Source organism: Triticum dicoccoides, chromosome 3B (genome assembly GCF_002162155.2).
Source record: "Triticum dicoccoides isolate Atlit2015 ecotype Zavitan chromosome 3B, WEW_v2.0, whole genome shotgun sequence".
NCBI lineage: Eukaryota > Viridiplantae > Streptophyta > Magnoliopsida > Poales > Poaceae > Triticum > Triticum dicoccoides.
In genome coordinates, this window is record NC_041385.1 from 694,934,773 (window position 1) to 694,949,162 (window position 14,390).

Consider the following 14,390-nt stretch of genomic DNA (forward strand, 5'->3'; position numbering starts at 1 on the left):
AAACTACTCTAAGTGGAGAGCATCCCTCCCACTCGGGTGATTAGCCGCGAGCCCGTCCTCGCCTAAGTTAAAAAAACACTCCGAGTGGAGAGCATCCCTCCCACTCGGGGGCTTGGCCACGAGCCAGTCCTCGCCTAAGTTAAAAAACTATTCCAAGTGGAGAGAATCCCTCCCACTCGGGGGCTTAGCCCTGAGCCAGTCCTCGCCTAAGTTAAAAACTACTCCGAGTGGGGAGCATCCATCCCACTCGAAGGATTAGCCGCGAGCCCGTCCTTACCTAAGTTAAAATACTACTTCGAGTGGAGAGCATCCCTTCCAGTCGCGGGCTTAGCCGCGAGCCAGTCCTCGCCTAAGTTAAAAACTACTCCGAGTGGAGAGTGTACCTCCCACTCGGGGGCTTAGCCGTGAGCCCGTCCTCGCCTAAGTTAAAAAACTACTCCGAGTGGAGAGCATCCCTCCCACTCGGGACTTAGCCGCGAGCCAGTCCTTGCCTAAGTTAAAAGAACTACTCCGAGTAGAGAGCATCCCTCCCACTCAGGGGCTTATCCGCGAGCCAATCCTTGCATAAGTTAAAAACTACTCCGAGTGGGGAGCATACCTCCCACACAGAGGCTTAGCCGCGAACCCGTCCTCGCCTACTACGAGTGGAGAGCATCCCTCCCACTCGGGGCCTTAATTAGCCGTGAGCCCGTCCTTGCTTAAGTTAAAAAACTACTCCGAGTGCACTAGTAGAAAAAGGGCCTATTGTCCCGGTTCGTAAGGGCCTTCTATCCCGGTTTAGGAACTGGGACTAAAAGGTCGTTACTAATGCCCTTGGCCTTTAGTCCCGGTTCTTACACGAACCGGGACAGATGGGCCTCCACGTGGCCGCTACGACCAGCCCAGGGAGGGGGCCTTTGGTCCCGGTTGGTGACATAAGCCGGGACCAAAAGGCATCCACGTGTCAGCAGCTGGCTGGAGCTGAGTTTTTTTTGAAAGGGGCTGGTTTTGGGGTTTTGGGGGTTAATTTAGGTTGTTATTAGCTAGCTAATAGAGAGAAGTGTCCTCTCTTATATCTTTGTGCTTCGTTTGCCAACGCTACTTCTATGTTCATTTCACCCACTGCTATATAATAACTCTTCATGCTCGCATCATGCATCATCATATATAATAACAAGTCCTACTAATCATGCATCATCATACAACTTCTACTCGTTATTAATAACAAGTCATACGATCATCATCCTCATAGTCATCGAACCAACCCTACTTAATTGTTCTTAGCACATGATCATCAGTATTAGGTAGGACCTAAATACCCTTAAGGTAAAATAGCATAAAACAATATAGACCCTGACTCTCCATTATGGAGAATGGAGATCATCCTGTCTCCAATTCTTGCGCTTCGCTTCCTTTTGCTTCCAAGAACCTCCTTACGACTGTCCATACATTTTTTCCATTCTTTGATTGTCATGTCTCCACTTCTTTTAGAAATCCGGTATGGACAGTTGAGATTCGTAGGATGACCTGGTTGTATGTTCAAAACATCAAGGCGACCATGCTGATACATCAGATGAGGCACATAATCATTCGGGATTATCTGTTGAAAAACATAGTAATAACTTCGTAGTTAGCAATGATGTACTAGTTTTAGAAGTATGCAAAAGATGCACGGATGTCGTAATAGTAAGAAATCTTACCAGGGTATCTCCATGGTAGTTACCGTAGTTCAAAACGTGCACTAGTGGCACGTATTGACCATAATGTTGAGGAGTTCGATTGTAGATATTGTAATTCTCAAGATCAGTACAAAATACGATCAGATGATTTTTCTCCTCATAAGTTAATTCAGAGCTATCGATGTAGTGGGTTTTGTCTACCATCTTCCGCACATTCTTTGGAAATGAAAATAAGCTATCAATGGAAATAAGCTGTCAATTATTTTGAAATAAACAATATAAATTACTTAATAACTATGTTTGAGAAGCTCACATAGGGGAAGAATTGGAAGCGTATCAACAAGGACCTGATAACCCACAAGTGTAGAGGATCGCAACAGCTTTCGAGGGTAGAGTATTCAACCCAAATTTATTGATTTGACACAAGTGGAGCCAAAGAATATTCTTAAGTATTAGCAGTTGAGTTGTAAATTCAACCACACCTGGATAACTTAGTATCTGCAGCAAAGTATTTAGTAGCAAGTAGTATGATAGTAATGGTAACAGTGGCAAAAGTAAAGACAATAGTTTTGTATTAATTGTAACAGTAGCAACGGAAAAGTAAATAAGCGAAACACAATATGTGAAAAGCTCGTAGGCATTGGATCAATGATGGATAATTATGTCGGATGCGATTCCTCATGTAATAGCTATAACATAGGGTGACACGGAACTAGCTCCAGTTCATCAATGTAATGTAGGCATGTATTCTGAATATAGTCATACGTGCTTATGGAAAAGAACTTGCATGAAATCTTTTGTCCTACCCTCCCGTGGCAGCGGGGTCCTAGTGGAAACTAAGGGATATTAAGGCCTCCTTTTAATAGAGTACCGGACCAAAGCATTAACACATAGTGAATACATGAACTCCTCAAACTACGGTCATCATCGAGAAGTATCCCGATTATTGTCACTTCGGGGTTGTCGGATCATAACACATAATAGGTGACTATAGACTTGCAAGATAGGATCAAGAATTCACATATATTCATGAAAACATAATAGGTTCAGATCTGAAATCGCGGCACTCGGGCCCTAGTGACAAGCATTAAGCATAGCAAAGTCATAGCAACATCAATCTCAGAACATAGTGGATACTAGGGATCACACCCTAACAAAACTAACTTGATTACATGGTAAATCTTATCCAACCCATCACCGTCCAGCAAGCCTATGATGGAATTACTCACGCACGGCGGTGAGCATCATGAAATTGGTGATGGGGGATGGTTGATGATGATGACTACGATGAATCCCCCTCTCTGGAGCCCCGAACGGACTCCAGATCAGCCCTCCCGAGAGAGATTAGGGCTTGGCGGCGGCTCTATATCGTAAAACGCGATGAAACTGTCTCTCTGATTTTTCTCTCTGTGAAACAGAATATATAGAGTTGGAGTTGAGGTCGGTGGAGCATCAGGGGGCCCACGAGACAGGGGGCGCGCCTAGGGGGGAGGGCGCGCGCCCCACCCTCGTGGACAGGGTGTGGGCCCCCTGGCCTTGATTCTTTTGCCAGTATTTTTTATATTTTCCAAAAGTTATCTCCGTGGATTTTCAGGTCATTCCGAGAACTTCTGTTTTCTGCACAATAAACAACACCATGGTAGTTCTGCTAAAAACAGCGTCAGTCCGGGTTAGTTTCATTCAAATCATGCAAACTAGAGTCCAAAACAAGGGCAAAAGTGTTTCTAAAAGTAGATACGTTGGAGTCGTATCAACTCCCCCAAGCTTAAACCTTTCCTTGTCCTCAAGCAATTCAGTTGATAAACTGAAAGTGATAAAGAAAAACTTTTACAAACTCTATTTGCTCTTGTTGTTGTAAATATGTAAAGCCAGCATTCAAGTTTTCAGCAAAGATTATGAACTAACCATATTCACAATAACACTTATGTCTCACATTCACTCATATCAATGGCATAATCAGCTAGCGGGCAATAATAATAAAACTCGGATGACAACACTTCCTCAAAACAATCATAATATGATATAACAAGATGGTATCTCGCTAGCCCTTTATGAGACCGCAAAACATAAATGCAGAGCACCTTTAAAGATCAAGGACTGACTAAACATTGTAATTCATGGTAAAAGCGATCCAGTCAAGTCATACCCAATATAAACTAATAGTAACGAATGCAAATGACAGTGTGCTCTCCAGTGGGTGCTTTTTAATAAGAGGGTGATGACTCAACATAAAAGTAAATAGATAGGCCCTTCACAGAGGGAAGCAAGGATTTGCAGAGGTGCCAGAGCTCGATTTTAAAATAGAGATGAATAACATTTTGAGCGGCATACTTTCACTATCGACGCAACAACTATGAGATCTCGATATCTTCCATGCTACATACATTATAGGCGGTTCCAAACAGAATGGTAAAAGTTTAGACTCCCCCACCACCAACAAGCATCAATCCATGGCTTGCTCGAAACAATGAGTGCCTCCAACTAACAACAGCCCTGGGGGAGTTTTGTTTAGTTATTTTGATTTGCTTTGATATTTTTGATCATGGGACTGGGCATCCCAGTTACCAGCCATTTTCTCGTGAATGAGGAGCGGAGTCCACTCCTCTTGAGAATAACCCACCTAGCATGGAAGATACAGACATCCCTAGTTGAAACATGAGCTACTCGAGCATACAAAACAAAATTTCATTTGAAGGTTTGGAGTTTGGTACATACAAATTTACTTGGAACGGCAGGTAGATACCGCATATAGGAAGGTATGGTGGACTCATATGGAACAACTTTGGGGTTTATGGAGTTTGGATGCACAAGCAGTATTCCCGCTTAGTACAAGTGAAGGCTAGCAAAAGACTAGGAAGCGACCAACTGAGAGAGCGACAATAGTCATTAACATGCATTAAAATTAATATACACCAAGTACAAGCATGAGTAGGATATAATCCACCATGAACATAAATATCGTGAAGGCTATGTTGATTTGTTTCAACTACATGCGTGAACATGTGCCAAGTCAAGTCACTCAATTCATTCAAAGGAGGATACCATCCCATCATACCACATCATAATCATTTTAATAGCATATTGGCACGCAAGGTAAACCATTATAACTCATAGCTAATTAAGCATGGCACAAGCAACTATAATCTATAAATGTCATTGCAAATATGTTTATTTCATAATAAGCTGAATCAGGAACGATGAACTCATCATATTTACAAAAACAAGAGAGGTCGAGTTCATACCAGCTTTTCTCATCTCAATCAGTCCATCTTATATCGTCATTATTGCCTTTCACTTGCACGACCGAATGATGTGTATAATAATAAGAGTCCACGTGCATTGGACTAAGCTGGAATCTGCAAGCATTCAATTCAAGAGATAATACAAAGTAATATGGGCTCTAAGTTAAATCAACAATCATGCATATGAGAGCCACTAAACATTTTCAATATGGTCTTCCACTCTTGCCCCCAAAGAAAAGAAAATAAAACTATTTACACGGGAAAGCTCCCAACAAGTAAAAGAAGAATGAGTAATATTTTTGGGTTTTCATTTTAATTACTACTACAAGCATGGAAATTAAACTAACTAATTTTTTGGTTTTTCTTAAGGTTTATCAAACACATAACAAGAAAGCTAGAAAAATAAGTTAAACTAGCATGGATAATACAATGAAAGAGTGTGAGCACCGACAACTAGAATAGTGTGTGAACCTGAATGTAAAGTCGGTGAGAAATACGTACTCCCCCAAGCTTAGGCTTTTGGCCTAAGTTGGTCTAATGCCAGGGACCGCGGCTACTCTCCCCGGTGTACTGATGAGTGTCATCAGGATACCGCTGACTAGCGATCTCCTCCGGATCCCACTGATAAGATGATGAACGATAAGGGTCCAGTGGAGCTTCCGGCTCAGGCTCTGGAGTGGATGCCTGGCCTCGATGGGCGTACACCGCTTCCGGCGAGACAAGATAATTAACTGCAGTCAAAACAAATAACAGAGGCGCAGGCAGGGTAATAATCTCATTGTGTTTCTTATTAAATATCAGGTTATACATGAGCATCTTATCATCACTATGAACAATAAACTCATGTGCTACCATGCTCCTGTAATCTAAAAGATAAGGAGGCAATATTGTCTCCTCTTTCTCATGGTGCCTAATAGGTATCTCAAAATGTTTAGCAAGGCGTGCAGCATAGATACCTCCAAAGATGGGGCCCTTTGTACGGTTCAGGCTTAGCCATTTAGCAATAACGGCACCCATACTAAAACTGTTATCACCAAACAAGGGATGGAATAGAATAATAATATCAGGAACACTGAAGTTTCCACTATTTCCACGACCAATTAAGCATCGACTAACAAATAAGGCAAAGTAACGTAAAATAGGAAAGTGTATGCTAGTGATTCTCGCATCGGAACCCTTCTTTGGATCCCCTACAGTAATGGTGTTAACAAAGCCATCCACATCTTTACGATGTGGTTCATCTAATCTGCCCTCAAAGGGTATTCTACATACCGCACAAAAATTACGTAAAGACATTTCCTTGAATTCATCATATAAATGAAATGATACTGATGGAGGTGAATTCTTAGAATAATAATAAAAGTTTTGCACGAAAGTAATGGTGAGTAGGAGATACTAATCAATCCGGTCATGGAGGAAGTCGGTGAGGCCTGCATTTTCAATCAACAAATAAAAGTCTTCATAAATCCCGGCTTCTCTCAAGAAATTATCATAAGGCCATTCACACGGCCGTATACTTGGCATTTTCCTTCTCTTTAGCTTGTTTATCCTGGGAGCCTTGGCTGGAAGAGCCCCTCAAAAATCTCCTTATCATTTTCTGAAAATTTCTGAAATTTTTAGTAACTTCAAAAATAAAAGTGAATAAAACTAAACAAGACTGGTAGCAACTACTCCTACAAGTGCCTAGAGCCTATATCATGGATTAGAATTACTTGGGACCTCATAAATTTGGCATGCAAGCTGAAGAATAGGGTCACCTATGCAGCAAAAATTTGCAATGAATAAAGCACTAGAACAAAAACTAATTGGATCAATGGAGGAGTCACATACCAAGCAACAATCTCCCAAAGCAGTTTTGTGAATGGATCTTTGAGCAAGGAGATCGAAAATCACAGCAAAATGAGCTAGAACTCGTGCATGAGCTGGATGGGGATTTTTTTGGGAAGAAGATGGAGTGTGTGGGTGCAGGAATAAGTGGAGGGGGCCACCGTGGGCCCATGAGACAGGGGGCGCGCCCAGGGGGTGTGGGCGCGCCCTCCACCCTCGTGGCTAGGTGCTTGCCCCCCTGCAGTGTTTTCAGTGCCTAAAATCCTCAAATATTCCATAAAAAATCATACTAAATTTGCAGGGCATTTGGAGCATTTTTTTCGGGATATTTTTTTATTGCACGAATAATTCAGAAAACAGACAAATAATACTATTTTTGCTTTATTTATTCTAAATAAAAGAAAGTAAAAAGAGGGTACAGAAGGTTGTGCCTTCTAGTTTCATCCATCTCATGATCATCAAAATGAATCCACTAACAATGTTGATCAAGTCTTGTTAACAAACTCATTCCGAATAACACGGAACCAGAGAAATTTCGAATAACACTAGGTTACCTCAACTGGGATATGAACATCCCCAACAATAAGAATATCATACTTTTTCTTGACAGTAGGAAGAGGAAATTCCAAAACCTCCAATAATGATAGTTGGAACTTTTCCAATAGAATTGATGCTATGAACTTGAGATTATTTCCTCGGAAAGTGTACCGTATGCTCATTGCCATTAACATGAAAAGTGACATTGCCTTTGTTGCAATCAATTACAGCCCCTGCAATATTCAAAAAGGGTCTACCAAGGATAATCGACATACTATCGTCCTCAGGAATATCAAGAATAACAAAGTCCGTTAAGATAGTGACATTTGCAACCACAACAGGCACATCCTCGCAAATACCGACAGGTATAGCAGTTGAGTTATTAGCCATTTGCAAAGATATTTCAGTAGGTGTCAACTTATTCAATTCAAGTCTATGATATAAAGAGAGAGGCATAACACTAACACCGGCTCCAAGATCACATAAAGCAGCTTTAACATAGTTTCTTTTAATGGAGCAAGGTATAGTTGGTACCCCTGGATCTCCAAGTTTCTTTGGTATTCCACCCTTAAAAGTATAATTAGCAAGCATGGTGGAAATTTCAGCTTCCGGTATCTTTCTTTATTTGTAATGATATCCTTCATATACTTAGCATAAGGATTTAATTTAAGCATATCAGTTAAGCGCATACGTAAGAAGATGGGTCTAATCATTTCAGCAAAGCGCTCAAAATACTCATCATCCTTTGTCTTGGATGGCTTAGGAGGAAAAGGCATGGGTTTCTGAACCCATGGTTCCCTTTCTCTACCGTGCTTCCTAGCAAAAAAATCTCTTTTACCATAACGTTGATTCTTTGATTGTGGGTTATCAAGATCAACTACAGGTTCAATCTCTACATCATTATTTTTGCTAGGTTGAGCATCAGCATGAACATTATCATTAACATTATCACTAGGTTCATGTTCATCACCTGATTGTGTTTCAGCATCAGAAATAGAAATATCATTGGGATTCTCAGGTGTGTCTACAACAGGTTCACTAGAAGCATGCAAAGTCTTATTGTTTTTCTTTTTCTTCTTTTTGGAAGAACTGGGTGCCTCTAAATTATTTCTTTGAGAATCCTGCTCGATTCTCTTAGGGTGGCCTTCAGGATACAAAGGTTCCTGAGTCATTCTACCAGTTCTAGTAGCCACTCTAATAGCAGTCATGTTTATTATTTAATTCATCAAGCAAATCACTTTGAGCTTTAAGTACTTGCTCAGCTTGAGTGGTAACCACAGAAGCATATTTGCTAATGAATTTAAGTTCACCTTTAACTCTAGCCATATAATCACTCAAGCGTCCTATCTCGAAAGCATTATTCTTTAATTCTCTACCAACATAAGCATTAAAACTTTCTTGTCTAGCCATAAAGTCATCAAATTCATCTAAGCATGGGCTATGAAATTTAGTAGACGGGATTTCAACTTTATCATATCTATAGAGAGAATTTACCTGTGTCGGGTTATCAAGGCAATTATTTCTTCAACGGGCGGTATATTAAGACCATGTATTTCTTCAATAGGTGGTAAATTCTTAACATCTTCAGCTTTAATACCTTTTTCTTTCATTGATTTATTTGCCTCTTGCATATCTTCAGGACTGAGAAATAGAACACCCCTCTTCTTCGGAGTTGGTTTAGGAATAGGCTCAGGAGTTGGCTCAATTGGCTCAGGAATTGCCTCAAGAATTGGCTCAGGGAGAGTCCAATTATTTTCATTAGTCAACATATTGTTCAATAGTAATTCAGCTTGGTCGACTGTTCTTTCCCTGAAAACACAACCAGCACAACTATCCAACTAGTCCTTGGAAGCATCGGTTAGTCCATTATAAAAGATATCAAGTATTTAATTTTTCTTAAGAGGATGATCAGGCAAAGCATTAAGTAATCGGAGAAGCCTCCCCCAAGCTTGTGGGAGACTCTCTTCTTTGATTTGCACAAAATTATATATTCCCCGCAAGGCAACTTGTTTCTTATGAGCAGGGAAATATTTAGCATAGAAGTAATAAATCATATCCTGGGGACTACACACACATCCAGGATCAAGAGAATTAAACCAAGTGTTAGCATCACCCTTTAATGAGAACGGAAATATCTTAAGGATATAGTAACAGCGAGACTTCTCATCATTAGTAAATAGGGTGGCTATATCATTTAACTTGGTAAGATGTGCCACAACAGTTTCAGATTCATAACCATAAAAAGGATCAGATTCTACCAAAGTAATTATCTCAGGATCAACAAAGAATTCATAATCCTTATCAGTAACACAGATAGGTGAAGTAGCAAAAGCGGGGTCAAGTTTCATTCTAGCATTAAGAGATTGCTGCTTCCATTTAGCTAATAACTTCTTAAGATCATATCTATCTTTGCAAGCAAAAATAGCTCTAGCAGCTTCCTCATCCATAACATAACCCTCAGGAACAACAGGTAATTCATAATCAGGGGGAGAACTTTCATCATCACTATCATCAATAATAACATCTTCAATAATTTCATTCTCTCTAACCCTAGCAAGTTGTTCATCAAGAAATTCACCTAATGTCAAAGTAGTATCACGCACAGAAGTAGTTTCATCATAAGTATCATGCATAGCAGAAGTGGCATCATCAATAACATGCGACATATCAGAATTCATAGCAGTAGCAGGTTTAGGTGTCGCAAGGTTACTCAAAACAGAAGGAGAATCTAGTGCGGAGCTATACAGCAGTTCCTTTACCTGCCCTCGTAGTTGAGGGAAAAATCTTGGTTCTTTCGTCTTTCAAGTTCCTCATAGTGATCAACAGATATAAATCCCAAGTGACTCAAAGAATAGAGCTATGCTCCCTGGCAATGGCGCCAGAAATTAGTCTTGATAACCCACAAGTGTAGAGGATCGCAACAGCTTTCAAGGGTAGAGTATTCAACCCAAATTTATTGATTCGACACAAGTGGAGCCAAAGAATATTCTTAAGTATTAGCAGTTGAGTTGTCAATTCAACCACACCTGGATAACTTAGTATCTACAGCAAAGTATTTAGTAGCAAGTAGTATGATAGTAATGGTAACAGTGGCAAAAGTAAAGACAACAGTTTTGTATTAATTGTAACAGTAGCAACGGAAATGTAAATAAGCGAAACACAATATGTGAAAAGCTCGTAGGCATTGGATTAGTGATGGATAATTATGTCGGATGCGATTCCTCATTTAATAGCTATAACATAGGGTGACACAGAACTAGCTCCAGTTCATCAATGTAATGTAGGCATGTATTCTGAATATAGTCATACGTGCTTATGGAAAAGAACTTGCATGACATCTTTTGTCCTACCCTCCCGTGGCAGTGGGGTCCTAGTGGAAACTAAGGGATATTAAGGCCCCCTTTTAATAGAGTACCGGACCAAAGCATTAACACATAGTGAATACATGAACTCCTCAAACTACAGTCAACACCGAGAAGTATCCCGATTATTGACACTTCGGGGTTGTCGGATCATAACACATAATAGGTGACTATAGACTTGCAAGATAGGATCAAGAACTCACATATATTCATGAAAACATAATAGGTTCAGATCTGAAATCATGGCACTCGGGCCCTAGTGACAAGCATTAAGCATAGCAAAGTCATAGCAACATTAATCTCAGAACATAGTGCATACTAGGGATCAAACCCTAACAAAACTAACTTGACTACATGGTAGATCTCATCCAACCCATCACCGTCCAGCAAGCCTACGATGGAATTACTCATGCATGGCGGTGAGCATCATGAAATTGGTGATGGAGGATGGTTGATGATGACGATGATGAATCCCCCTCTTCGGAGCCCCGAACGGACTCCAGATCAGCCCTCCCGAGAGATATTAGTGCTTGGCGGCGGCTCCGTATCATAAAACGCGATGAAACTTTCTCTCTGATTTTTTTCTTCGTGAAGCAGAATATATAGAGTTGGAGTTGAGGTCGGTGGAGCATCAGGGGGGCCACAAGACAGGGGGCACGTCCAGGGGTGTGGGCCCCCTGGCCTTGATTCTTTTGCCAGTATTTTTTATATTTTCCAAAAGTTATCTCCGTGGATTTTCAAGTCATTCTGAGAACTTTTGGTTTCTGCACAATAAACAACACCATGGCAGTTCTGCTGAAAACAGCGTCAGTCCGGGTTAGTTTCATTCAAATCATGCAAATTAGAGTCCAAAACAAGGGCAAAAGTGTTTGGAAAAGTAGATACGTTGGAGACGTATCAGGACCCAAATGTCCATATTGTCTTGCTCGATTTTAGGATCACCAAGATCCATGGTGACAAGCATACCCTCATCAAAACCATACATCTTGCAAAGTGCTTCCCAATTTTTGCAACCAAAATGGGTTACACGCTCAGAATTGTACAGCTTTACTTCAAAATCCACACCATGATGGGTCCTTAGGTGATTTTTTTGTTTCCATACTTTCATGGTCCTCAAAATCCATCCTCTCCAAGACATAGCGTCTTGCATAGCATGGGATAAGCTAGTCGAATTGGAAAAGATGAAAAGTACACGTTGAAATAGTTGAAGTCGTGCTTAATTACAAAAAAACTCTTGTCGTCGTTGCATACCATTTCAACATCGAAGGTCTCCTCGAGCTTAATGCTGAAGCGCCGATCTTCGTCCAGCTCAAGGAACCTGTCGCACATACCTCGATCGTCGTGGCACCAGTCGCACTCCCCCGGGCAGTTTTCATCGTTCGAGTACGACATTTCCTATGTTCATAATTCAAATATTAAACTTGTACAATTAAATATATGTACTAAAAACCTAAATTAGATCATTATTATTCATTATGGGTTGACTATCGGTCTGTCGAGCCTTTTCTTGAAAACTCTCAGCTCACGTGGTGTACATATTCGACCGTCGGTGATGGTAGCTCCTCCTTTCATTCCCGAGTGCATTACACCAAATTGTCTAGCACACGGGAATGAAGGAGAAGCTACCCCCATGACAATAGTCGGGATTCTTCGTCCTCTCATACATATATGGTTGGAGACTCTCCCTGACTTATTCCTCTCTGACATTTGCGACCGTCGGTGATGGTAGCTCCTCCTTTCGTTCCCGAGTGCATTACACCAAATTGTGTCTAGCACACGGGAACGAAGGAGAAGCTACTCCCACGACAACAGTCGGGATTCTTTGTCCTCTCATATATGGTGGAGACTCGATAGACTTAAAGTCAACCCGAGGACTCATATTATAGGACTCATATTGACATGGAGATTTGGCTGGTCTCACCTTGAAGTCGGAGGGGAGTCAGTGACGGGGACGACGACGCGGATGATGGAGGGGGCTCCTAGATTTCTGTAAAAACAAAAACCCTATAAGCTATCAAGTAATCAAATGCATACGCCTTGCATATATAGTGCTCTTCAATTTTAGCATTCAAAGTAGGAGTACTTCTCCAATTGATTTGAGCATTCTCAATAAGCAAAACCAAATCGTAAAATAAAGTAGTATTCAAATTAGCATGCATTCAATTATAAGCAAAACTACATCATCTCTTGTGTTCGTACATCGTCGAATATTATCACTAATACTCCTCGAATACTATCATACATATAGCATCGCTAATACAGCTAGAACCGTAGCGCCCGACGGGTATCGTCGCGGGCGGTGGACACCCAAATAGAAGGAACCATCACAGGATCATAGCTCCAGTGAGATCCCTGAAGAACCCGCCAGGTATTGTCGAACCTGCCCTCCAACGCAACCATGTAGCGACGGACGTGCTCGTCCTCCTCGCTGACACAGTGACGTACCACCTCCGCGGTGTCCGGAAGCCTCGGCACCATCACTGGCCCATGCGACCGCCACCAAACAAGGATCGGGTCAACGACGGGCTGGCTCCTCACCAACCTACGCCCCCCGGAAGGTAGCACCTCCCAATACCAGCCCGGCGGAGCCCAGTCCCAGAAATGGCCCCTCTAATCAAGCCGGCCTCCTCCTCTGAGTCAACGACGAGGATGCGGGATAGGCATCGTCGACATCGATGCAGGAATAATTGCTTGAACTAAAAAAATAAACTAGTTCTATTAATTTTCTTGCTAAAAGTAAACTACTTCTATATATAGTAAAATAAAGTAGTTTTATTAAATCAACTAGTTCAACTACTAAGCACTTACTATAAATAAAATAAAGTAGTACTTACTAAAAATAAACTACTTCTATATATAGTAAAATAAAGTAGTTTTATTAAATCAAGTAGTTCAACTACTAAGCACTTACTATAAACAAAATAAAGTAGTACTTACTAAAAATAAACTACTTCTATAGTAAAATAAAGTAGTTTTATTAAATCAACTAGTTCAACTACTAAGCACTTACTAAAAATAAACTTGTTTAACTAGTTCTATTATATTAACTAGTTCAACACAATTTTTTTCTAAATATGCACATATATATACATAAATTGACAAAAAAACAATTAATTCAACTAATCTAAAATACATGGAAAACATCTAATTCAACTAATCTAACTAATTTTATTAAACACTTACTAGTATATATACATGGAAAAAATACATATACAAAAAAAATGAAAAAGAGAGAGCAGGGGCGGCGGCGGCTCACAGCGGGGCCGGCCGGCGAGGGCGATGGCGAGGGCGGCGACGGCATCAACGACGGTGACGGTGGGGGCGGCGGACAGCGTCGGTGTGCAGAGGATTCAGGCGGGCGCGCGGAGCAGGGCACGGGCGACGGCGATGGCGTTGGCAGCGGACGGCAACAGCGTGGGTGGCGGACGGCGTCGGCGTGGGATCCGGGGCAGGGGCGACGGCGACGGTGTGGGTGGCGGACAGCGACGGCGTCGGCATGGGCTCCGGGGTGGGGGCGATGGCGACGGCGTCCGGCAGCCTGGCGGTGTCCTCTCGGTGCGCGTCGTCGGGGGCAAACTGCAAGATGCAAACCAAAATTTTCACAAGTGTGCCTTATATACATGAAGCTTTAGTCGCGGTTCTTGTCATGCACCAGGACAAATGCCCCTCTTTGGTCCCGGTTGGTGCCATCAACCGTAACCAAAGGCCTCTTTTCAGCAGCCCAAAGGGCGGGAAACAGAGACCTTTGGTCCCGGTTGGTGGCA